This window comes from Ambystoma mexicanum, chromosome 8 (genome assembly GCF_040938575.1).
Source record: "Ambystoma mexicanum isolate Mex_15411 chromosome 8, UKY_AmexF1_1, whole genome shotgun sequence".
In the NCBI taxonomy this organism is placed as follows: domain Eukaryota; kingdom Metazoa; phylum Chordata; class Amphibia; order Caudata; family Ambystomatidae; genus Ambystoma; species Ambystoma mexicanum.
This window is the reverse complement of record NC_090929.1, coordinates 785956277-785982221: the sequence shown is the minus strand read 5'-3', so window position 1 is coordinate 785982221 and position 25945 is coordinate 785956277. Positions and strand designations below refer to the sequence as shown.

Below are 25945 nucleotides of genomic sequence, written 5' to 3'. Positions count from 1 at the left end.
AGCGTAGCCATATCCGCTTTCTACGTTGCATGGGTGCGTGGCCGTGCCTGCGGCCTGTGTCCAGAGGTGATGAGATAAACATGTATTGTACGCTTCGAAATTGTTCGGCTGGAGCGATCTTTGTCCAGTTCTGCAGAGAGGATGGCATGGGCTCATTAGTCATGTTAAACATTAAACATAACACATTTAACATAATGCATTTTGGATACGGGAGAAAACACACCTAGATTTGAGAGTCCTGTATAGTGGGAGAGAGGCCTAGATATCGTATAATACCTGTGTAAGTTGTTCCTTCCTTATCCATTGATGCTGGTTGACAGCGGTCTGTTCCTCGTGTGTCATGTCGGGTACTGCGGCTAGCTGCTACTGCTGGTTTGTGGGTGGGGTTATGCCTTTGCAGCCACTTCGCTGTTGGCTGTTGGTGAATGCTAGGAGTATGATACTGCGCCCAGGGACTCTGGTGGGGGCACTGCTGGTTCTTTTGAGCTCAGTGCATTGAGATAAAACTAGGTGAAGGGGCGCGGAGTGCTTGTTTTATGTGCCACTGAAAGGAGGGCATGAACGTATTCTTAGAGAGGCACAGATCCACCCTACTGATGAGGTCCAACCAGACTGAAACACCTGTCTGGGGTTTCTGTTGGTACTCTTGTTCAGAGGAGAATTGCCTAGCATTTCGGTGCTGGACTGCCCCAGGACAGGACAAAGACTGATATATGTTTGGGATATTTCTTCTCTGTGAAAGATAGTGAGCTAAAGACTCTGGGTAAGTCTCTCGTAACCAGGACTAATGTCTGGCAGAGGGACTCCCAGGACCCCCTTGTTAATTTGCGTAGGTAATATGGGCCTGGTATGTTGGTGGTTGGCCCCAGGCCTCCCCTGCTGACACCTGCAGACAGATTGGATCCGCCTCTGTAGGAGCTGCCCTTTGCCTTGGGGCTGCACGGGCAGACGGGCTGTCCTGGAAGGGTGAGTTTGGAGCTACAATTAACCAATAGGGAGAGGGGGACAGGAGGAGGGAAACTGGGCCAGGGAGGGGACAATGAAAGATTTCACACGTGCAGGGAGCACTGATGTAACAAAAATTAACCCAGGCAAACAAAGCGGGTCAAAGATTACAGTGCCTTGGAAGGCACACCGCTTACCGTGCCACAGGAACCAGCACAGTGCTGGATGTCAAATTTTATAAATCAAATAAGTTTTTCAAATTGGAAGAAAAGTTCATTATTGTTGGGTCAAATTTATTTTAGCAACTTTCCCTCTATAGTTCAATGGACCCCCAAACTGGTTGCTTTTGTGCCTGCACTTACATTTTACGGGGAAGTGAAGCTTTCAGCATTACTCGCCTGGCTTTTTGCTCATTTTGTTGTGGGGAAACTGACCAGTCCTTCAGATTATCAGTACTGGGAAACTTTTTGACTTTTACAACTTTGTAATTTTTTAACATGGCAAACCTCTTACAATGCAGTGCCATGCGGGTTACTTTATCACCCTAGTCTTTTAACTTGGGGTTTTTGGTAACTTTATATATGTTCCGTATAGAAGAGCCGGTGGCAGCAATTATATTTTGACCATTTTATTTTTATTTCTAGTGTTTACTGCATGTGGCTAGTGCCCTAAAATGGCCACACCGCAGGATTTTAACTTGTTGTTTGGCCATATTGTTGCTTGGCCTCCTTCTCTTGCCAGGAAATCCCATATAAGGTAGTGTGTGGCGCTCAGGAAGGGGATGCAACTACCTGGTCCCATTCCACCTTCCTGGAGCTAGTCTGGTTGTGGAACATCAGTGAAACCAGTAGTGGTCCCTGATTGAATGGTGCTGATCATTTCCACTGGTGGGCTTTGTTGGGACAGTTTTTCTGAAGTCCAACGAAGGGCTTAGTAAAACCACTCTACTCTTAGTATAAAGTTGTACCACCTGAGTATATGGTAGCATAGACAGATCAGCAAGGTTTATCTTAGGAGGGACAGAGGGCTGTAGGAAGGTTACAAAGAACCTGTAGTATATAAAGGGTTCAACAAACACTGACCACCAGAATTATTATAAAAAAAATAAAGGTTTATTATAAATATAACTTGGGGCTAAGTACTTGGTCAGAGAATCATAAACACATTATAAAAACACAACACAATGCTTAAAGTGCTCAGACCAAATCATAAACGTTGTTTAGAAAACTAACTTTATTTCTAGGCAAGTCAGACCTCATCAAACACATGGCATAGGACACACCTATTCATGGTGGAGTAAAACCGTAAATTACTTTCTGATTATTTTCAGTAATACAAGAGTAGTAAACCCTAGCAGTTGTGCAGTGACACTCTGTTAAGGAATCGCTCAGTAAGCCAACTTGCAAGTATACTTTTCTGAATAGTGGAACACTCATTCAAGGAACAGTATAAACCTATAACCATATGCAGGTTAACACATTTATTTAGGTGAGTTAGACCTTTTGGTGTAATGTACAGTTGCTTTTCAGCTTAGTGAACGCAGACTAAGGTAAGTAAGAACTCTTTACGCTAATTTAGGATTGTACCAGGCAGACCAGGGTCAGCTACACCTATAGAACACTTTAAGAATGGCACACAGCTTTTCTAGGCAGGTACACCCTATTGTAATATACAATTACATTTGCTTTTCAGGTCAGTGGAACACAGACTAAGGTAAGCAATAACTTTCCAACATATTTTAGGATGGACCAAGGCCGACCAAGTTATGTAAATCCATATACATTTTAGAGGAGCTTTCAGCAACTAAAGGTAGGTATAAACCCAAGACTGTTTTAGCATGTGTCTAAAACGAGGAGAGCAAACCCCAATGTTACACTTTAAGAATGACCCCTGTTATTCCAGGTAGATAAAACCAAGGCAGACTTAGTTTAGAGGGGATATACAGCAAGTGAGAGGAAGCAAGACCCAGTTGGTGACCTTGCACACTCATATTGTGAACGAAATAGTGAAGCTAACCACATTACTTTTGGGAAGTGTCACAACCAATTCAGAGGTGAGTAAAATAACATACTTTTTTGAATGGCACAACACACATTCAAGGTAAGTAAGATCTTTTGTAAATGCTCACTCTCTGAGTGAACAACTAACTCCTTCACAAGTAAGAGCACTTTAAAACACTTGTTATATTTTTCAAGGCAGATCCGCTATCTTATCCAGCCCTTCTCTATTCTATTGCATGAGTTTTCTCAGAAGCAGAAGATGGGATCCATGCCTTGTAGGCATGTTGATATAGGGTACTGTTGCAGGCAAGTCAGTTCCTGTGGAAGACTGTTCAAACAAGTAAGTAGTTAACTTTATAGTTGGTTGGCGTCCAGTGATATGAGAAGACACCCTAGGAGGAATCCAGCCGTGGGCATGGGTGAACTGCATGAGATGACTCCCAATCACAGAAAATGCCCCAAAGCTTTACAGAAATTACACAGGCATAAGATAAGTAAATACCCAAGCTAACACAGTACCTCAGCGAGTTTCAGTAGGTGAGACTTCAGGATCTCCAGCCAAAACCTCTTGATGGATTCCTTTGTCAGGAAGACGGTTGGCAGTGTTAGGCCGAATTTGTATGCAGTACCCTTTGGGACCACTACACACGACTAAGACTACACGTGTAAGCAAACCAACCTTTGGTATAAGTCTGTACTACACAGTTTTGGTAGTGTTGCTGAGCAGCCAGGCTTATCTCAAATGAATGCTAGCTGTGATGTTACAAAGAGGTCTACAATCACAGGTGTTCAAATAGACTGTTACCCTCAAGGTTTCATGATTAAACACTTATACATTTATTCAACAGTCAGTTATAAAACATTCACTAGAAGTAGGCAGTTAAAGATTATACACAAATATACTTCAGTACTGTACACTTAGTTTCCGAGACTTTCAGACTACTTTGAAGGAGGAGCAGAATAGCATTCAGAATACTTTGAAGTAGGAGCAAAATGGCATAGGTTATCAGAGCATTAAAAGGAATTACAATTATTCTTAGACAGTGCAGATATTTTGAGTTCACCAGAAGAGTCAATTCAATAGGCTAGGCCAAAGTCGATGGGATAAAGTCTTGGATGGGATAAAGCGGTTCTGGTAAGTAAAACAAATGTCTCTGCACAAGTTTGCAGAAGTACTTTGTAAAATGAATCATCATATGTTTGGTCACAAGCTGAATAGGCCTGCGAGTTGCAAAAGTTTCAAGCACTTTCACCACGAGAGGTAAGATCTGTCTTGTTTCACAGTACCATACAATGAAGAAAGAGGCAGCTGAAGAATTCTGTTCCTGGCAGTTCCTGCAGATCTTGCTGTTATTGGGCCTCAGTGGTGGGGACTAGAGGGAGGACGCCGGGGGACTACTGCACTGGGAAGATCAGCAGCTAGCACTTGGCAAACTTCAATTTCGGTGGCTGTGAGTAAAGCACACAAACTAGTGTCCCTCTCCCTGGTTCTACTGTTTCCTGCAGCACTCTGAGGAAATTCAACCAGCTCTGATGTGTCCACGTGGCTTACTGGTGAGTTGATTGGTCCCACCATCTCAAAGGGAGAAGTCGTTCCTTGCAGGGCTTCTGTGCCGATGTGAACTTGGCAATTCAGACCTGCAGCAGGGCTTCACCGGGCAAACCAACAGTTCAGGATTGGCAGCAGCCGTCCTCTTCAAGCTCTTCTTTGGTTCCTTTGTTCCAGTGGTCGACTCCGCCTTCCAAGCCAAGAGACTCTCCTTTTATTCAGTTCTCCCATTCATTCCAGCTTAACTGTCACTCAACCAGCAGGGTGGCTGTCCTTGCCGGACAGTCAGCCAGCCAATCACGCCAGAGTGCATATGGGTCTCCTAGGAGACTAAGCACAGGGAGTTTCGGGCACCTCCCTCACTTCCTACCCACCCCAGACACTCGGGCGCCAGAGGCAGTCTTCAGTCCTGAAGCTCGCCAAAGGCAAATGAACAAAGGGCCCAAACTTGACTTGGCGCCTAGATACAAACTCTAGAAGGACCTTTCCAAAAAAGAAATGGCAAAAAAAGACAACCAGGACCCGTTTAAACAAAGGGGGCTCGGACGCCATCTTGAAAAACCCGGCTCCCGCGATTTAACGCGGGAGCCAGGAATATACAGATGAAGGTGGCTCACAGCCCTGGCAATCACCAACAGCGTCTACAGACCGCGAGATCCTAAACCTTCCCTCTCCTCAGACCATGCCGGGCAGGAATCCGTCACCAATAGATGACCAACCCACTTTCAACGCGCTACTACGGAAAGCAGCAGCTCACTTTGAAATTGAAACTGGGGAAATTACTCCCGATACTGATTTTGTAGAAAAACAAGGAAAAACCTCCCACTAGCCAGACCATTCCCCTCCTCACCTCAGTTAAGAGACGAATCACCCCATCGCTGTCTACACCTCCGCTGGTCAGAGGGGTCAACCCAAGAATTGAAAAACTGTTTACCCCCTCTCCTTTGGACCCATTCTACATTAAGGGTCACTCAATTCCAGATTCCTTGGTGGTAACTACCACAAGGAAAAGAGTAGGGGTTCCGCTATCAACCAGCGAAGCACCCCCAGACAAAGAAGGAAAAACTCTACACCCTGGGTAAAAGAATTACAGCCTTGGCAGCTTTCCACCAGAATTGCCAATAATACCTTACTGGCAAGTTATGCTGATGCCCAATGGACAAAATTACGCCAAGACCTTGAAGTCCCTGAGCCCTTAACTCGCTTGTTAACCACGGTAACAGAAGGAACTCTGGTTACCCAGAGCATCATTAAAAACACTCTTGATGCTGTAGGAACGGCTGGCCGCTCTTTAGTCCAGGGGATACTTCTGAAGCGTTATGTCTGGCTCCGCAACTCTGGTTTTAAGCCTGAAACCCACACATCACTCATTAATAAACCAATAGAGGATTCTAACCTCTTTGGGAAAGCAGTGGATGACGCACTGGAGACTGCGAAGAAGGATTTCGACACCCTAAAGACTTTAGACCAAATCTCAAGGCCTCCCAATAAGCGAGGATTCGGCAACAAATGCTTTTTTCGAGGCCAACGTCAACAGCAGTACACCGCAGGCAACTGGTCCTCTACTCAGGGAACCAGTGGGCAATAAACTCAAAAGAGGGCCACGCTGTGGCAAGGGTAGAGGTCGGGCCCCACTCCCAGAGGATACCCGGCTACCAACACCAAGTAACCCGAAGGTTCGGGTCCCCTCCCATGCATCGCCGGTCGGGCACCGGTTAACATCTTTCCTACCAGCATGGGAGGGAATAACATCAGACCGCTGGGTATTGTCAACTGTAGCCCACGGTTACTGCATAAAATTCAGTCAGTCCCCCAAGTACAGACCCCCCCAAGGGGACGACTCATCACCGGACCACCTCGCCATCCTTCTTCAAGAAGTGGAACTGCTGCTACTAAAAGGAGCAATAGAGGTCGTGCCTCTGTCACAGGTAACAGAAGGTATTTATTCAGTGTTCTTCCTTGTACCCAAAAAGGACTTTACCATGCGCCCTGTACTAGATCTGCGCCCAGCGAACAAATTTGTCAAACCTCAAAAATTTTGCATGGTGACCTTACAGGAAGTAATCCCCCCTGCTTTCACGGGGAGATTACATGACAACACTGGACATGAAAGATGCATACTTTCATACTTTCATATTTTAATGTTGCCAGCGCACAGAAAATACCTCGGGTTCATGATGGAGGGCAAACACTACCAGTTCAGAGTGCTACCCTTCGGCATAGCGTCAGCGCCAAGGGTATTCATGCAAGTACTGGCAGTGGCAGCGGCCCACCTGCGCAGGTTGTCCATCCCAGTATACCCTTACCTCGACGATTGGCTCATAACAGGGGATTCTTACGAGACATGCTTCTCAAATACCCAAAAGACTGTAGACCTTTTGTTCCAACTGGGCTTCTCCATCAACGAGAAGAAGTCCAGCGTAGAGCCCAGCCAGATCAAACAATTCCTAGGGGCTCTAATTCGAACAAAGGACGGCCTCGTCTTCCCCTCTGAGAGGGTCCAAAATATGCTGTTTCAGATCCCTCAATATGTGGCCGGTCGAGAGGTGACAGTACGCAAAGCAATGTGTTTGCTAGGAATGATGGTGTCATGTATATATTTGGTACCTCACGCGCGCCTACACCCAATGTAAGAGTGGCTCAACAGCCAGTGGTGTCAGGCCAGCGGACAATGGGATGATCTAGTGGTGGTCTCACAGGCCTTGGTTCTCTCGCTACGGTGGTGGTCGAAGGAAAACCTTGTAATAGGGAAACCATTTGCCACCCCCGCAGTGGAAGCCACTCTAACCACAGACGCATCCCTCACAGGATGGGGGGGGGGGGGCTCACCTATCCCATCAGACTGTACATGGAGTTTGGACTCCGAGTGTAGCGTACAAACACATAAACTTGCTGGAACTGCTAGTGGTCTTCAAAGCACTGGAGGCTTTCCAGGCACACCTGCAGGGGAAGACAGTGATGGTCCTCACAGACAGCACCACAGCCATGTACTACCTGAACAAGCAAGGGGGCACGCACTCTCCAAGTTGTCCCAGAACATCTGGACGTGGGCTCTCAAACACATGTTCCTGTTGTCACAACACATACCAGGGGAACTCAATCTGCTAGCAGACGAACTCAGCAGAGATTTCCCTCTGCCCACAGAGGACTAATGGCAAATAAGAGAAGACGTCTTTAACGTCTTCACACAAATGGGGGTTCCCAGAAATGGATCTGTTTGCAACTCTGGAGAACTCCCAATGCCAAGATTACGCCTCCAGGTACCCCCAGAACCGATCCAAGAGGAACGGTCTCTGGATAACATGGTCAGGGAAATTTGATTACGCTCAAGCGCCCCGCCCCCCCTCCCCCCCAGTCCTCTTCTCAACAAAATAGTGCACAAGATGCACCAGAAACCAGTCACCATGATACTAGTGGCCCTATGTGGGCCCGACAACCACGCTCACCTGATGGAGATGTCTCTATCTCCACTGGGGGAACTACCCTGCCCGTACAACATGCTGTCACAGGACAAGGGCAAGACGATACACCCATGCCCACAGACCATGAACTTAGCAGCCTGGCTCCTGAGGTCATAGAATTTGGACACTTACAGCTCCATCGAAGATGCATGGACATTCTTGGGGAGGCTAGAAAACCTAACACTCGTTACTGCTATTCGAGCAAATGGAAGAGATTCGTCATCTGGTGTAGAAATAAGAGCATCAACCCCATTGACTGCTCTCCCACACAGATTGTTCTTTACCTGACTCACTTATTAGACTCAGGATTAGTCTTTAATTCTATTAAAGTTCATCTAGCTGCACTTTCTGCATACACCACTTCCCAACAATGTCATGGTGGAAAGTCCCAGTTATTAAAGCCTTCATGGAGGGAGTTAAGAAGATGCACCCTCCTATAGCTAACCCAGCTCCCGGATGGGACCTAAATGTGGTACTTACCAGTTTTATGGGCTCACCCTTTGAACCCATGCATAAAGCATCCCTTAAGAACCTCACTCTTAAAACTGCTTTCTTAATAGCTATCACCTCCATTAGGAGAGTAAGTGAACTACAAGCGCTCTCTATACTAGACCGCTTTGTAACAGTTCACAAGGATAAGTTGGTTCTACGCACACATCCTAGGTTTGCACCAAAATTTCTTTCTAAATTCCATGTCAATCAGTCAATAGAACTACCAATGTTCTTTCAAAACCCTTAAAATTTAGGAGAAAGGAGCCTGCATACACTAGATGTGCGCAGAGCCGTCATGTTTTATATGGAAAGAACTAGACCTCTGAGAAAGACTAATGAGTTCTTTGTCTCAGTAGCAGCAGGAAGAGAAGGAGATGCAGTTTCAAAATCCACTATATCTAGATGGATTGTCCAATGCATCACTCTGTTTCTCTCTTGCTAAGAGATCACTACCCTTCAAGCCGAGAGCCCATTCTACTCTTGGCACTGGGGCTTCCATAGCATTAATTGCAAATGTCCCTATTGAGTCCATTTGCAAAGCGGCAACCTGGAGTTCTGTACACACCTTTACAAAACACTGTCTAGATGCCCACTCTAGATCTGATTCCCAGGTGGGACAAGCAGTATTAAGACCTCTTTTTTTCTACTGTTCCTTCTCACAACCCACCTCCAACTCTGGGTACTGCTCGCTAGTCTATGCACCGCATGTGATTCTAAGCAGATTAACAACCATCAGAAGACCATGCATTACTTACCGTAAAAGCATTTCTGATGGTTGTATCTGCTTAGATTCACATGCGCCCACCCTTCCTCCCCGCTCAGATGGAAGGAACATAGACATCCTTTATCTCTCTCTTTTCTGTACTCGCTCACGTCTAATAGGCTCTCTCAGGGCAGAAAAAATAGAGGGACCTCGACACGTGATGGATTGTGGGTACACTGCACGTCACTATAGGGATAGTGTTAGACACGCCTTGTCGACGTCCCCTTTTCGACTACGAAAAACAAAATGCAATACTCTGCAGTGACCACTGGATGTCAGACTATGCACAGCATGTGAATCTAAGCAGATACAACAATCAGAAATGCTTTTACGGTAAGTAATCCATTGTCTTCCCACAGAATGTAAAGTGAAATTGTCTTTACTAGTCTTTTTTTAAATTCCTAGACCCAACACACACTATCTTATAATAGTGCTGGAGGGGTTACCTAGTACCCCCTATGTCTAGAAACTCATGTAGCAGTCAAATGCTAGCCTTTCCTAACAAAATGGCTGGTGGCAGTGGTTTATCAACAAACTACATGATTTTTCCCAACCATGAACACGGGTAGCTAAAAATCGCGGGAGCTGTGTTTTTCAGGATGGCGCCAAAGCCCCCTTCTTTTTTGGCCATTTGTTTGTGGAAAGGTCCTTCTAGAGTGTGTCTCTGCGCACCAAACCAGGTTTGGTCCCTTTGTTCCTACGCCTCTGGCGCCTAAGTATCTGGGGTGGGCAGGAAGTGAGGGAGTTGCCCGAAAGACAAGCTGGAAGAGGACTGCTGCTGCAACTACTGGACATTTGGTTTGCCTGGTGGAGCCCTGCTGCAGGTCCAAATCGCCAAGTTGATCTCAGCAGAGAAGCCCCTTCAACAACGACTTCTTCCTTTGAGTTGGTAGGACCAATCAACTCGTAAGCCACCTGGACACCTTTCTCGGAGCTGGTTAGGATTAACCAGGGAGAAGGACACCAGCTTGTGTGCTTGAAGAGCAGCTACCAGAATCAAAGAATTGCCAGTTTGCCGGCTTTGTGACCATTCCCCATGCAGTGCAGGAGTCCCCCGATGTCCTCCCTCTTGTCCCCACGACTGAGGCTCAGGAACAGTGAGATCTGCAGAAACTGCCAGGAACAGAAGTCTTCAGCTGCATCTTTTTCTTCAAAATATAAGGTACTGTGAAAACCTGACCGAGAGAACTTAACTCACTGCGAAAGTACATACACATTTGTCAACTTGCAGGCTTAGTCCGCTTGTGACCCGACATGAAACTTTCTTCCGTGAACTACTTCCGAGAACCTTGGCAAAGACTTTTCCGTTTAAATACCAGAACCGTTTTACCTACGCAAGAGACTAGTCCATTGACTTTGGCCTACCTATTGCATTCAACCAACTCCTCTGGTGAACTCCAACTATTTGCACTGTTTCAGAGTAACTGTAATATTCGTTTTATGAATTTATGCCTTTTTGCTCCTACTTCAAGCAAGCTTATCTGCTTAGTAATCGGTATTGTAGTATAGTTTTGTGTGATATTGGTTGCCTCCTTTTAGTGAATGCTTTTATAAATGATTGTTTAATAAATTAAGAAGCGTTTTACCAAGAAACCTTGAGTGTCTTCTGAATACTTGTTATTCTAGACGTCTGTAACACCATTACAAGCCCACATTCCCTCTTGAGATAAGCCTGGCTGCTCAGCTCACTACAAAAAACTGTGTGGTACAGACTTGTACCAAAGGTTGGTTTTGCTTACACCTGTAGTCCTAGTTGTGTGTAGTGGTCCCAGAGGGTACTGCATGCAAACTCTGCCTAACACAGACCTCTAACTGGATGACCATCAAGGAGCTCAAAGGGACTAAATCCAGCTCCCTCCTGAGGGACTTCACTATAAGCAAAGAGAAGGCATGGCAGTAGAAGGTCCCACTTTATTCTAAGGGGTTCCTCTAAAGCACCTATCATGCTCTTCATAGTTCTATTAAGCCTCTTTACCAACTCAGTCGCTGGGGATGGTAGGCAGTTGAGAACTTGTAAGTCACTCCAGTTTTTCCACATGACCTGCATGTAGTGGGACATAAAGTTTGATCCCCTGTCGGAGACGACTTCCTTAGGAAAACCTACCCTGGTAAAAATACCAAGTAGGGCCTTAGCAACAGCCTGAGCTGTAACCGTTCTCATAGGTATAGCTTCAGGATACCTAGTAGCATGGTCTACTACAACCATTATAAATCGGTTGCCTGCAGAGGTTGGAGGGTCTAAGGGACTAACCATGTTGATTCCTACCCTCTCAAAAGGGACTCCCACCACTGGGAGAGGCACCAAAGGTGCCACATTCCTGGCTCCACTCTTGCCAGATGTCTGACACGTGTGACAGCTCCCACATAATTTATCTACATCACACACTAACTTGGGCCAGTAGAAATAAAGTTAAATCCTTTCATTGGTCTTCTTAAAGCTTAAGTGACCAGCCAAATGAATTTCATGGGCGAACTGTAGGAACTGGTCTTATCTCCTGAGGCACTGCAAGTCTTCTGTAGTCACCTGGGATAGTCTCAGTTGGTTCACTGTAGAAGAGGCCATTTTCCCAGTAGAACCTGTGCTTCCCTGGCTCTTGCCCGTCCAGCTGGGAAGCTGCCTGTTGGCAAAGTCCTTCAAGAGTCACTCTTTGAGCTCTGCTTCTGCCAGTAAGGACCGCAGCTCAGGATGGTCTTTAGGATCCAGATTGACAACAGGGGGGTGGGGGGGGGGTCTTCTTCCAGCTTTGAATCTTCAGCATCTGATTCAACCTCTCCTGGTTGGTTCTCACACTCAGCCTCAGCTGGTGGAGCAGTCACAGGTGTGTCTTTGGGCAGTCCTCTCAGGGATGTCCGGGTTTGATGCATAGGAGTGCTATATTTCTTGTTTCCTGAGACCTTGGGTTTCCCCTTTGTCTCCTTCTTAGAAATAGAAGTTGGCATTTCCTGTGGACTGGGTGTTATAGGCTCTTCTGTAAGAACCTCTTGAGTCATTTAGGGTGAGCTCTCTGGCCTTCATTGTCTGTACCTGTTCCCTTTTACTGGGAGGCCTGGGGGTGCTTGATACAACTCCAGAGTGTTTAAGTCATTCCCCAGCAGCACTCTCCCAGACACCTGACTTTTTACACTAACGGGTATTCTGACGGTCAGATTGTTGCACTGTATGAGAGCTGGTAATCTTGGAAGTGGATGGACAGGGCCTCCAGCAAGCTTAGTGAGGCCTTTGGGTGCCTTAGCAACATCCTCCGGTTTGAAAAAGGTTTCATCCACCACTGTAATGCTCTCCCCAATCTCTCTAATGGCACTGTCCTTGTAATCCTTTGTGTTATATGGTATGGAATTATAGACCTCTGTATTCTGCTGTTCCCACAGACCCAAGGACACTAAGGAAAGACTGGCAGAGACTCCAATGGGGTATTCAGCCAATATTTGAGTTTCCACTTGCCATATCTATTTCTCCCTCTGGGGTGAAGGCGAAGGATGCAGTGTGGTCCCATGAAGGTTTACCCTTGCATCTGGGTTCCCCTTTCACATGGTCACTTGACCCACAAGCTAACATTTTCTAAATATTTTGACAAATGGGGGCTTCTGTTGACCTCCCTCTGGTTTGGCACCAGAGGTATCGCTAGACTGATTTGGTTTCCCTGGTAGCTTGCCCTTTTTCTGTTTGGGGCCCTCTTTTGGATTGAAGTTTTTAGAATTCTTTCTCCTCTTTTGCTGCTTCCCTTCATCCTTTTTTGGAGTTGTCCCAGAATCCTTGAGTTGCCCTGTTGGCAACCCACAAGTCAGCAGCTTTTGCTAGCTGCTTGGGATCAATCGGTTTAGTCAGCCAACTGCTCTCAGATCAGGAGAGCAGGCATCAAAAATGGATTCCAACAAAAGCAGGTTTCTCATTCCCAAAAGAGTTCATTCTAGGGGATTGTATTCCAACGTATTCCACATCTGACAGGTAACGTCCACAGCTGTGCTGCTTCAGAAAATTTTTGGCCTCCTGCGTCGATCCGTTGTTCCTCGAGGGCCTCTGTCGAGGGTCGACATCACCGGATGTTATATATAGGACGCACTGCACCTGTAGCCTCAGTTCCATTTTTTCCGCAAGCGTGTTTGCTTCAGAATCTCTGTGCGCTCGATTCTTCTCTTCGAAAGCAATGTCTTCGTCTTCTACTACCCCGAAGACAGGCTTTAAAAAATGTCGGGACTGTGGTTCAAAGATGTCCATCACGGACCCGCACAACATCTGCCTCTGGTGCCTCGGCGAAAGCCACGACTGCAAGCTTTGCCAGTCCCTGACGTCTAAGGCCTTGTGGGAATGTAAGAAAAAATTGAGGGTAGGTCGGGTGTCTAAGCCCCATAAATCGAAGTCTGCTGGGCTTTCGACAGATGACTCGAGGGGCGACTCTCTACGTCTGCCAAAATCCAGGGGGTCTAGGTGTGGTTCCCGCCATTCCTCGTCAGAGAACTCCGCCAGACGGTTGACTTGTCCCACCGAGTCTTCGTCGCCAGCCGAATGGGATTCATTCCGCCGGCAGATGTTAGGGATTTTCGAGTTGCAAGGCACGGTTCCGTCCGCGCCTTCGAAAGAAGCCGGCAAGGAACGGGCTCGGTCCACCATTCGCACGCCTTCGGGCGGTCAGCGCGATTATCGGGAGCCGTCGAGGTCCCGCTCGGACAAGGGAGATCGCCATAGTGGTGCCAGATCCAGGTTCCGATCCTTGATGCCATCGAGACTGCCGGAACCTGTGAAGCTTTCGAAGAAAGTGTCGACGCCATTGGTGCTGTCTGTCGAGGGGCTCTCTCGAGGCTCCGCCCTCAAAGTTGTGGTCGGCGCTTCGGTAGACAACGATTTGGCGGAGGACCCCTGAGGGCTGTCGGACCTCTGAGGAAGGAGGATCACTACATTATTAGCAAGCTATGCTAATGCCCAATGGAACTTACTTCAAGAAGGCCTCCAGGAGGTTTCTGAACCTGCCAGAACAAAGCTTCTTGCCATTGTTTCGGAGGGAAGACCGGTTAACCAGAATGTGGTGAAGAACACCTTGGACACTGCAGAAACAGCAGGCAGGTCTCTTGCACAAGTTTGTCTTCTCAAAAGACACGCATGGCTGCGTAAATCAGGCTTTAAACCTGAGACACAAGCATCCCTCATTAATAAACCCATTGAGGAGAATAACCTCTTTGGGAAAGCAGTGGAGACTGCCAAGAAGGAGCATGAGACCTTAAAGTTCTTGCACCAAATTACACAGAAACCCTCCTCCAATAGGGGTAATAATTCTCGGCGGTCCTTTCAAGGACAAGCCCGTGCTGGTCAGAACAACTACAGCACGGGTAACTTCAACACGAATCAAACATCTGGAAGCCCCACTTACTACCTCTCAAGGGGTCAAACGAGGCAGAGGCCCCAATCCCAGAGGAGCCACAGCCTCTGGTCAGAAATGACCACCAAGTCAGGTCCCCTCCCATGCCTCCCCGGTCGGGGGGCGATTAACATCTTTCCTCAAGGCATGGGAGGGTATAACTTCAGACCAGTGGGTCTTAAAGACGGTCGCCCACGGTTATTGCGTGGAATTCGCCAGACCTCCACAGTTCAGACCGCCGCACTCACGACGCCTTTCACCGTACCATCTAGTAACCCTGATCCAAGAGGTGGAAGCACTGCTGGGAAAGGACGCCATAGAAGCCGTCCCTATTCTTCAGGTAAACAAGGGTGTTTATTCAGTGTACTTCCTTGTACCCAAAAAGGATCTCAACATGCATCCGGTTCTAGATCTGCGCCCAGCAAACAAGTTTATAAAACCCCAGACGTTTCGCATGGTAAGACTACAGGAGGTGATCGCACTGCTGAAACTGGGGGACTTCATGGCAACATTGGACATGAAAGATGCATACTTTCATATTTCAATGTTGCCAGTGCACAGGAAATATCTAAGGTTCATGGTAGAGGACAGGCATTACCAATTCAAGATACTCCCCTTAAGCATCGCCTCGGCACCAAGGGTGTTTACCAAAGTCCTGGCAGTGGCAGCAGCGCACCTCGGCGACTGGCTCATTACGGGGGACTCGTTTGATGCTTGTTTTTCGAACACCCAAACAGTAGATCTCTTCATCAGCCTGGGTTTCTCAATCAACGAAAAGGAATCCAGTCTAGTCCCCAGTCAAAACAATTTCTGGGAGTTCTAATCTGGACGAAAGACGGCCTCATCTTCCCCTCCAACGTGAGGGTTCAGATGCTTTTTCAGTTCCCTCAATATGTGGCCAGTCTGGAGGTGACGGTGCGCAAAGCCATGCGCTTGCTAGGAATGATGCCATCGTGCATATACTTGGTTCCCCACGTGCAGCTGCGCATGTGTCCCATGCAAGAGTGGTTCAACAGCCAGTGGTGTCAGGCCAGCGGACAATGGGAAGATCTGGTTGTTCTCTCTCTCTCTCTGCAGTGGTGGTCAAGAGAAAACCTCTTGAAGGGGAAAACCTTCGCCACCCCTGCAGTGGAAGCCACTCTCACTACAGACTCATCCCTCACGGGTAGGGGGGCTCACCTGCATGAGCAGACAGCGCACGGAGTGTGGTCACCAAGTAGCATCCAACCATTTAAACTTGCTGGAGCTATTGGCAGTGTTCAAGGCTTTGAAGGCCTTTCAGGTGCAACTACAAGAGAAGACTGTGCTGATTCTAACGGTCAGCACTAAAGCTATGTATTACCTGAACAAACAGGGGGGCACTCACTCTCCAAGGCTATCCAAGCTGTCCCAAAACATTTGGATATGGGCTCTCAAACAAAATGTTTCTGTTGTCCCAACATGTTCCAGGGGAACTCAATCTTCTGGCAGATGTGCTCAGCAGAGATTTTCCTCTGCCAGAAGAATATGAATGGCGGCTACACGAAGACATTGTGTTCAACGTCTTTGCAGAATGGGGTTTCCCAGAGATCAACCTGTTCGCTACTCAGAATGCCCAATGCCAAGACTAAGCCTCCAGGTACCCCCAGAACTGATCCAAGGGGAACGGTCTCTGGATAACATGGTCAGGGAAATTTGGCTACGCTCCCCCCCCCAAAACTCCCCTGCTCAAGACAATAGGGCTAAAGATGCACCACGAACCTGGTTCGCTCACCTAATGGAAATGTCCCTCTCCCCACCAGTGAAACTACCCTGCCCGTACAACATGTATCAGGACAGGGGGGAGACCGTAGACCCATGCCCACAAACTCTGAATATAGCGCTTTGGCTCCTGAAGTCATAGTTTGGACACCTACAGCTCCCTCAGAGGTGCATGGACATACTCTGGGAAGCTAATAAACCGAACACACGTTATTGCTATGCCAGCAAATGGAAACGTTTTGTCATTGGTGCAATTCCAAGGGCGTCAATCCCATCGATTGCTCACCCACACACATTGTGCTGTACCTAACCCATCTGTTGTAAACTGGGTTAGTCTTCAATTCCCTAAAGGTTCATCTGGCTGCTCTGTCAGCCTACACCACATTACAACAAAGTGTTGTGCTGGAAGATACCGGTGATTAAGGCCTTTATGGAAGGGGTTAAGAGGATTTATCCTACCATTTCTCACCCAGCTCCTGAATGGGATCTAAATGTTGTTTTGACCAGGCTCATGGGAGCCCCTGTTGAGCCTATGCCTAAAGCAAGTCTGAAAGACCTTGCTTATAAAAACGGCCTTCCTAGTAGCTATCACTTCGAGGGGATTGGGTCCTCCGACGTATTCCATATCTATGACATGTAATCACCACAGCTGTGCTGCTTCGGAAACTTTTTTCTGCGTCCTGCGTCGTCGATGCGCCGTCGTCGAGGACCTCCTCCGACATCCGATGTGATAAGTAGGACGCACGACGCCGTAGCCTCAGTTCCGTTTTTTCCGCGAACGTGTTGCTTCGTGAATCTCGGTTAACGCCTCGACTCTTTGGAGTTCGGTTCTTCGAACCTGTTCTTTTTTGTGAAAATCCTTTGTGTGAAGATGTCTTCTACTTAGTCTTCGACTCCGCGTCCGGGCTTCAAGAAGTGCGGGGAGTGTGGGTCCAAGATGTCGGTGACGGACTCGCACGACGCCTGACACTGGTGCCTCGGGGAGGGCCACGACACGGATGACTGTATCGACTGCCAGTCGCTCACGTCCAAAGCCTTGCGTGAACGTAAGAAGTTGTCGGTAGGTCGGGTGTCCAAGCCCCGGAAGTCGAAGTCTGCGGGGATTTCGATGGATGATTCGAGAGGAGACTCTCCGCGTCATCGTCGGAAGTCTCGTGGGTCTCCTCCTAGGAGTCGGTCTCGCCACTCCTCAGCCTCTTCGAGGCATTCTCGGAAGCGCCGACACCGGTCGTCTTCCAGGTCCTCTTCGGAGGACTCTGCCCGGCACGTCGCTTACCCCACCAGCCGTGCGACGCCGGAGGAATGGGCTTCCTTCGGGAAGAAAATGCTTGTGATTCGCGAATCGCAGGGTACTAAGCCGTCCACGCCCCCGAGTGGGGTTGGTCGGGAGACACCGCTTGCAAGAGTGGTCGGCACGAGTCACGGGAGAGGTCCCGTTCGGACAAGGGGACTCGTTCTCGACGTATCCGTTCCAGGTCCCGGTCCTCGACGCGTTCGAGACCGTGTGCCTCTGTGATGTCTTCGAGGAAGACCTAGGCGTCGAGGGCGCGACAGGCTTTCTCGATGCTCCGGCTCCGAGGAAGTCGTCGAAGCCGTCGACGCTCAGGTCGTCTAAGGACACGCTCTGAGCTCCGGCTTCGAGGACTGTTGACGCCGCCGATGCTGGCGCCGCTGCATCTGACGTCGACGCCGATTCGCTCGACACCTTTCGTGTCGGAGGTACCCAATGACACGGGGGAACCCCCTAGGAAGGGTCTGGTTAAGAGCAAGCACTCTCGGGTGCCTTCTTTTCGCCACCTGGAATATATTTCAGATGCGGATGAGGATTTTGATGGCCTGGTTCCTAGTCAGGTTCCAGATGAAATTGTCTCGGGCCATCGTCAGTTTGACGATTTGAGGCAGTCACTGCATGATGCCAGTGGACTGGACACCTTTTCGGAGGTGGAGTTTTGTAGGCCTGAGCCTGGCTCTCATGCCGATTAATCGTACCGATGCCTTATGGCTAGGGTTTCTGAGTACTTGGGATGGTCTGCTCCCCCAGGGGAGTTTGTGCAGGATGATCTCACGGACATCCTTGATGTTGGTCCCCCAACTGACCCGGTACTGCCGTTCCATATGGCTTTACAGAGAAGGGTGGCGGCGGCTTGGACTGCTCCGGAGAGTCTCCCGGCAGTGGGCAGGTCCTTGTCGCGAAAATACCGTCCAGCCAGTAGCGACCCCTGCTACTTGACCAGGCACCCCAGTCCGGAGAGTTTGGTGGTGCAGGCGGCCACGGCCCCGGCAAAGCAGGCGTCGTACCCTACCATCCCTCCTGATAGGGACGACAAACGTTTTGATAGCTGGGCGAAGAAAGTGTTTTCTTCTGGTGGTATGGCGCTTCAGGCGGCCAACTCCATTTGTGCCTTGTCTCGTTTCACACACTCTTTGGAACTGTTGCGTTAGCGGCTGAACATATTCCCGAAGGGGACGAACGGGATGGTTTCCTTGCTATGGTCCAGGATGGTAAGGATGCCATGTGTGAGTCCGTTCAGTCGGGTTTGGACTTGGCTGAATGCGTCAGCAGGTCCATGGCGGCGAGCACCGTGATACGCAGGTTTGCGTGGTTGCGGAAGTCGGGGTTTGCTCCTGATGTGCAGTTCCTGGCTCTTCAACATTCCCTTTGACGGTGAACACCTTTTTGGCAGCAAGGCTGATGAGAGCCTTGAGAGGTTGCAGACCTCAAAAGCTGCAGCGAAGTCGTTGGGCGCTGCAGTTCGCCAACCTCCGCCTTTTCGTCCTAGGGGACAGCAATGGAGGGGTGGTTCCTTTCGCTATTACTCGACCTTCAGTAAAGCGAGAAGAGCTGGCAGTCAAAGAGGCCAACGCAGGGGTACCAGAGGTGGACGACGGGGTACCCGTGGTGCCAAGGCCGCTCGAGCAGTTGCCTCTTTGCCCTCAGGTAACGCCGCAGCCGCTACCACTCAGTCATGAGGCCATGCCCCATGGTTCGCTGGTTGGGGGAAGGCTGGCGCAGCATCTTGTAGAGTGGCATGCCATTACTTCAGATGTGTGGGTTCTGGAGATCATAACCCACGGCTACTGTCTTCCCTTTCGGCACAGGCCTCGCGACAATCCACCGGGGAACCTCTTTGCAGAGTCCGGATCCGCTCCTTGCGCAGGAAATTCAAGCCCTGCTGGAGAAAGGCGCCATAGAACTGGTGCCTGTAGCGGAGAGGAACAAGGGATGGTATTCCCCTTATTTTTTGATTTCGAAGAAAGACGGGGGATTGAGACTTATCATGGACTTGCGCAGTTTGAACAAACTCCTAAGGAAGGACAAGTTCAAGTTGGTTACTCTCTCTCAAGTCCTCCAGGCCCTTCAGCTTCAGGACTGGTTGGTGTCTCTCGACCTCAAGGATGCTTACTTCCATGTGCCGATCCAGCCCAAGCACAAGAAGTACCTGAGGTTCGCGGTTGGCGACTCGCACTTTCAGCTTCGGGTCCTGCCGTTCGGATTGACCTCCGCCCCGAGGGTTTTCACCAAGCTCGTGGTGGCAGCGCATCTCAGGCAAGGGGGAGAATCAAGTCTACCCCTACCTGGACGATTGGTTGATCAGGGGGAGCTCTCCCGAGCAGGTCCTGGATCATCTGTCCGTCACCTGCCACTCCCTTCACAAGCTGGGCTTCTCCCTCAATTTAAAGAAGTACCATTTGATGCCAACACAGCGGCTCCAGTACATCGGAGCAGTGCTCGACACTTCCCTGGGGCAGTGTTTTCCTCCCCAGGTGAGGGCTCTTCACATTCAGCAGATGGTGCACAAGTTTCAGCATGCCCAGACGCTCCCAGCGTTCGAGTTCTTGAGGTTGCTCGGCCTCATGGCATCCTGCATTCTTCTGGTGCCAGAGGCTCGCCTGCGGATGAGATCTTTGCAGTGGGCACTCAAGATGCAATGGTCGCAGTCCTCCGGCAGGATGTCGGACCCGGTTCAGGTGCCGCCCTTGGTCGCCCGGGACCTTCTGTGGTGGGCCGTCGAAGGCAACTTCATCAAACTCCATTTTGGCTTCCCTGGCCGAAGGTGATGATCGTGACGGATGTATCCCTCACGGGATGGGGAGCTCATGCCAACGGGCTGACAGTCAGCGGTCGTTGGTCTCCGGAGTCCAGACTCCATATCAATCTGTTGGAGCTGAGGGCCGTCAGGCTAGCCCTGAAGGCTTTTCTGCCGACTGCGAGGAAAGAGTGTCCTGATCCTGACGGACAACACAGTGGCCATGCACTACCTCAACAAAAGGGGGGGGGGGGCAGGGTCACTTCCTCTGTGCAGGGAGGCGATGCAGCTCGAGTTCTGGGCCATCCAGCAGGAAGTTTCGATCTCGGCAGTTCATCTGGCCGGAGATTAAAACGTGACGGCGGACGCTCTGAGCAGGCAGAGCACGATCTCTCACGAGTGGGAGTTTGCTCAGGAGATTCTCCTGGAGATCTTCGCCTTTTGGGGGACCCCTCAAGTGGATCTCTTCGCCTCCAGTGTCAACCGGAAGTGCGAAAGGTTCTGCTCGCGGAAATTTCCTCCAAAAGGAGCCTTAGGAGACGCGTTCGTGGTGGAGTGGTCATTCCCGCTGCTGTACGAGTTTCCTCCAGTCCCCGTCATCCCGCAAGTGCTGCGGAGGTTACGGAGGTTTGGTTCCCGGATGATCCTCATTGCTCCGGCGTGGGCTCGGAGGACGTGGTACCCGGACCTTCTCGACTTGTCCATCTGCCCTCCACGTCGTCTTCCCTACTGAGACAATCTGCTCTCACGGGAGGGGGGGGGTCAGGTTCTCCATCCAGAGGTCAGATCCCTCAACCTTCACGCTTGGCTGCTGAAAGGTTGAGGTATAAGGATTGGGACCTCCCTGAAGACGTGATGGAGGTGTTGCTTTCGGCCCGAAGGCCAGCAACAAAGTCTCTGTGCCGTTGGTGTAAGTTCTGCGACTGGTGCAGAGTTCGGAATGTGGATCCTTTTGCATGTGACATCCCCATGGTTCTGTCCTTTTTACTTTCTTTGGCCAACAGGGGCTTGCAAGTGGGTACCATTAAAGGTTACCTGGCGGCGCTGTCCATCTTTAAGCGCTCGTCTGAAGAGTGTTCTTACTTTAAAATCCCTTTTTAATTTTTCAGTTTCTGAAAGGGCTCACTAATGTGTTCCCTCCGTCACCTGTCCTGGTGCCCGGTTGGGATTTAAACCTTGTTCTTCAGTTTCTTATGGGTGCTCCGTTTGAGCCTTTACATTCTTGCCCTTTGAGGCTGTTAACTCTGAAAACTGTTTTTAGTTGCGGTTACTTCCGCTCGCAGAGTGAGCGAGTTACAGGCACTTTCAGTTAAGCCACCCTTCACTGTATTTCACAAGGACAGGGTTGTCCTTAGAGTTCGTCCTGCTTTTCTCCCGAAGGTAGTGACGGAATTTCATTTGGCCCAGAAGATTGTTCTTCCGGCATTCTATCCTCCTCCGCATCCTGGTAAGGAAGAGGAGAGGCTCCATAGGCTTGATCCTAGGAGAGCTTTAAGCTTTTCTGTTTCACGCATGTCCCGGGTCAGAGTGGACGATCAACTCTTTATTGGTTACGCTGGAAAGCGTTTGGGGCAAGCTGTGACGAAACAGACTTTGTCTCGCTGGATTATTTTGGCCATCTCGAAGTGTTACCGCTTGGCGGGGTAAGGACCCACCGTCTGGCTTGCGGGCCCATTCTACCAGGGGTATGGCTGCATCTACTGCCCTGCAGAGGGGGTGTTCCTATTCGCAACATCTGTGATGCAGCCACCTGGGCTTCAGTACATACATTTGTACGTCACTATTCCCTCGATTCCATCCGAGGACAGGATCTGGCCTTTGGCAAGGCGGTCCTTTGCTCTGCTATTTGATTGGCAATTCTAAATTTTGATTCTAAATGCTTTCCCTCCTCCTTGCTCTGGTACTGCTTTGGGAGTCTGTCATAGATATGGAATACGTCGGAGGACTCAATCCCCTCGAAGAACAAGTTACTTTCTTACCTGGTAACATTCTTTCGATGGGATAGTCCGACGACGTATTCCATATCGCTCCCTCCCTGCCTTCCCCGCTGCAGAATTTCTTTTGCGATTGCATCTTACGTTCCGCAAGGCTTTGTTTCTGACTGGCAGTTGACTAATGTCACACGTTCTGGGGGAAAAAAACTACAACTGAGGCTACGGGCGTCGTGCGTCCTACTTATCACATCGGATGACGTCGGAGGAGGACCTAGACGACGGCGCATCGACGCAGGACGCAGACGCCGAAAAAAGTTTCCGAAGCAGCACAGCTGTGGTGATTACATGTCATAGATATGGAATACGTCGTCGGACCATCCCATCGAAAGAACGTTACCAGGTAAGAAAGTAACTTGTTCTTCTATCGGAAGAGTTGGTGAACTACAGGCACTTTCTGTTCTAGGCCCCTTTGTTACAGTCCACAGGGTTAAGGTAGTTCTGCGCACGCTCCCCAGATTTGCGCCTAAATTCATATCGAAGTTCCATGTGAACCAGTCCATTGAACTGCCTACCTTTTTCCAGAATCCTACTAGCATGGCCGAAAGAAGCCTACACACACTGGATGTGCGCAGGGCAGTCATGTTCTACCTGGAAAGAACTAAACCACTGAGGAAAACAAATCAATTTTTCATTTCAGTGGCAGCTGTTAGAGAAGGGGTCCTGTGTCTAAATCAGCTATCTCAAGATGGATTGTCAAATGCATCACACTGTTACTCTTGCTAAGAGAACTGCCCTTCAAGCCTAGAGCACATTCTACTCGAGGCACTAGGGCATCCATAGCATTCATTGCAAATGTTCCCCTCGAGTCCCTTTTGCAAAGCGGCAACCTGGAGTTCTGTACACACCTTTACAGAACACTATTGCCTAGACACTCATTCTAGGTCTGATTCTCAGGTGGGACAAACCGTAAGACATCTTTCTCTACTGTTCCTTCTCACAGATTAACAAGCATCAGAAGACATGCATTACTGACCGTAATGGCATTTCTGATGATTCTGCTTAGATTCACATGCGCCCTCCCTACCTCCCAGCTCGTTGTGGAAGGAACATAGACGTCTTACTACTGTCTCTCTTTATGTACTCACTATAGCCTTGGGCTCCCTCATGGCAGAAAAAATACAATCGGAGGTTCCTCATTGTGAGTTTTCGTGTGCACTACACGTCACCGTAGGGATAGTGTTAGACACGCCTATGCCAACGTCCCCTTTAGTTCCCAGAAAGTCAAGATGCAATACTCGGCGGTTACCACTGGATGTCGGACTATATGCACAGCATGGGAATCTAAGCAGATGCAATCATCAGAAATTCTATTACGGTGAGTAATGCACGTCATCACACTACTACGCTTACTCTCCCCTATACACAACCATTCAACTAGAACGCAGCTAAACCAATTCGGGCTAGCTATTCTCATACTAACATGACCCCACAAACACCTCATAATCCTAATAAAACACAGCTAGTGGAGCACATTCCGGCTAGCTTAGGCGTCTCCTCAGGACAGATGCAGCCAGAACCCAGTCTGGGTGTTCACCCTCCAGACTGAACACCTCCAACTGATTTCCTCAGCGCCACACCTACCGCTATGAAGCAGCTATCGTGCAACAACCACACCAGCTGTGGTGCGCCCACGCACCATACAACACTCTCTCTCTACTCACTTGAACTGCGGTTCCCGAGGGCGTTCAACCTACCAGCGCTTTGAGGTCCTAACAATGATACATAAGGCGCTATATAAATGCCAAATAACATAACCTTGTCCAGGTGGATTATCCTCACCATCACTGAATGTTACCGATTGGCGGGCAAGGACCCTCTGGAAGGGTTGCAAGCTCATTCCACTTTATTCTGCCATCTGATTGGGTATTCCAAATTCTTTTCCCTCCTTCATTTTCTGGTACTGTTTTTGGAGTCTGTCAAAGATGTGGAATACGTTGGAGGACACAATTCTTTCAAAGAACAAGTTACTTACCAACTGGTAATGTTTTTTCGATTGGATGTTCCTCCAATGTATTCCACATCGCCCTCCCAGCCTGCCCCTCTGAAGAATTTCCTATGCTATTGCAGCTTTATTTCCCTCAAGGCTATGTGCAGTCAAGTAGACATTGGATATGTGCATGTGACATGTTATTGGGGAAAAAACACAAACTGATGCTGCGGGTGCCGTGCATCCTATTTATAAAATCTGGTGACGTCTACCTCGACTGAGGCCTTTGAGGGACATCGACTTGACGCCATCAACGCAGGACTGCCTCTGCCGAACACACTTCCCAAGTACACAGCTGTGGACATTACGTGTCAAAGTTGTGGAATGCGTCGGAGGAACATCCAGTCGAAAGAACGTTACCAGTTGGTAAGTAACTTGTTCTTCTCTGTTTATATGCTTTACCAATGTTTGTTAAATATTTTGTTTGTTAGAAGTGATTTATACATATTCAATAAATAGCAGTCACCAAGCTACCACTTTTTGCTGTCTCAACACGTTTGAAATGATTATGAAATGTCTTAGGTATGTGCGATCCATTCAATATAGCAACAGTCTGTGAATTAATTGGAACGTTCAGAGCCGAGACAAAGGGTTTTCGCCTTTTCTTTCTCGAGGCTAATTTGGTTACAGCCTCTCCAGCTTGATAATAATTTACACTGCAAATCATAAATGTTATAACAGTGTACTTGGGAAGACCAGACCCCCTCTTTAGTTTTACATGCCCTTTGGGTCTTCCAAGATAACAGGGCCACCCCGTGGGTTTTCCTCTTACATGCCCAAAGAAGCAGTGAGTATGTATGATGGGAAACATGATATTTTGGAATGGTTGGGTGCTTTTGAATACAATTATGGGATTCAGGGTTACACAGGGAATCAGTTGATTCCTTGGCTTCTGTCTAGGGGCCCCCAGGTTGCGGATGCTGTAATGGAGGTGGGGGAACTTAAAAGATTGGAGAGTGAAAATGTGAAGCTGGCTTTGATGGCCAGATTTGGGGAAAACCCCTTCCCAGTAGCTTAAGAGGTTTAGGACCCTCAAAAAGACTGATACCCATTTGGCTACCTGGGTGTGTGAATGTGTGAGAAACTTAACTGGTTGGGTTAAGGGTTACAGAGCAACTACTTTTGAAGGAAGGAGAAATTTGTTTTTGGTGTAATCCATTTTTGATGCATGCCGTTAGCAGAATTGCATGCAGTACCCTCTGAGACCACCACATATAATTGGGACTACAGGTGTAAGCAAAACCAACCTTTGGTGCAAGTCTGTCCTACACAATTTTTGGTAGCGAGCTGTGCAGCCAGGCTTATCTCAAGAGGGAATGTGAGCAGTACAAGGATGTTAGACAGAGGTATTTCATGTGCAAGTAGACACTTATACTGAGTGTTTCTTGGTTAAATTATTAGTCATTTAGAAAACCTTCACTAGGAGGCAACTTGATATTATACACACACACTTCAATACCAAGCCAATAAGTTACTTAGTAAATTAGGCTCCCCTGAAATAAGATCAAAATGGCATTTCAGTTACTTTGAATGGGAGTAAATAATTTCTTAGGCAATGCATAGTTTGTTCACTAGACTACTCGATTCAGTTAAATAGGAGTAGGCCATATGCAATGGGCTAGTGTCTTGGATAGG

The 25945-nt window shown here is 48.7% G+C and overlaps 1 protein-coding gene across 4 annotated transcripts in view; it reads left to right on the top strand.

The window, feature by feature from the left end:
* Nucleotides 1-25945, top strand: part of DDX21 (DExD-box helicase 21) — a 790459-nt gene that overhangs the window by 384346 nt on the left and 380168 nt on the right. The gene's annotated exons all lie outside the window — the stretch shown is intronic.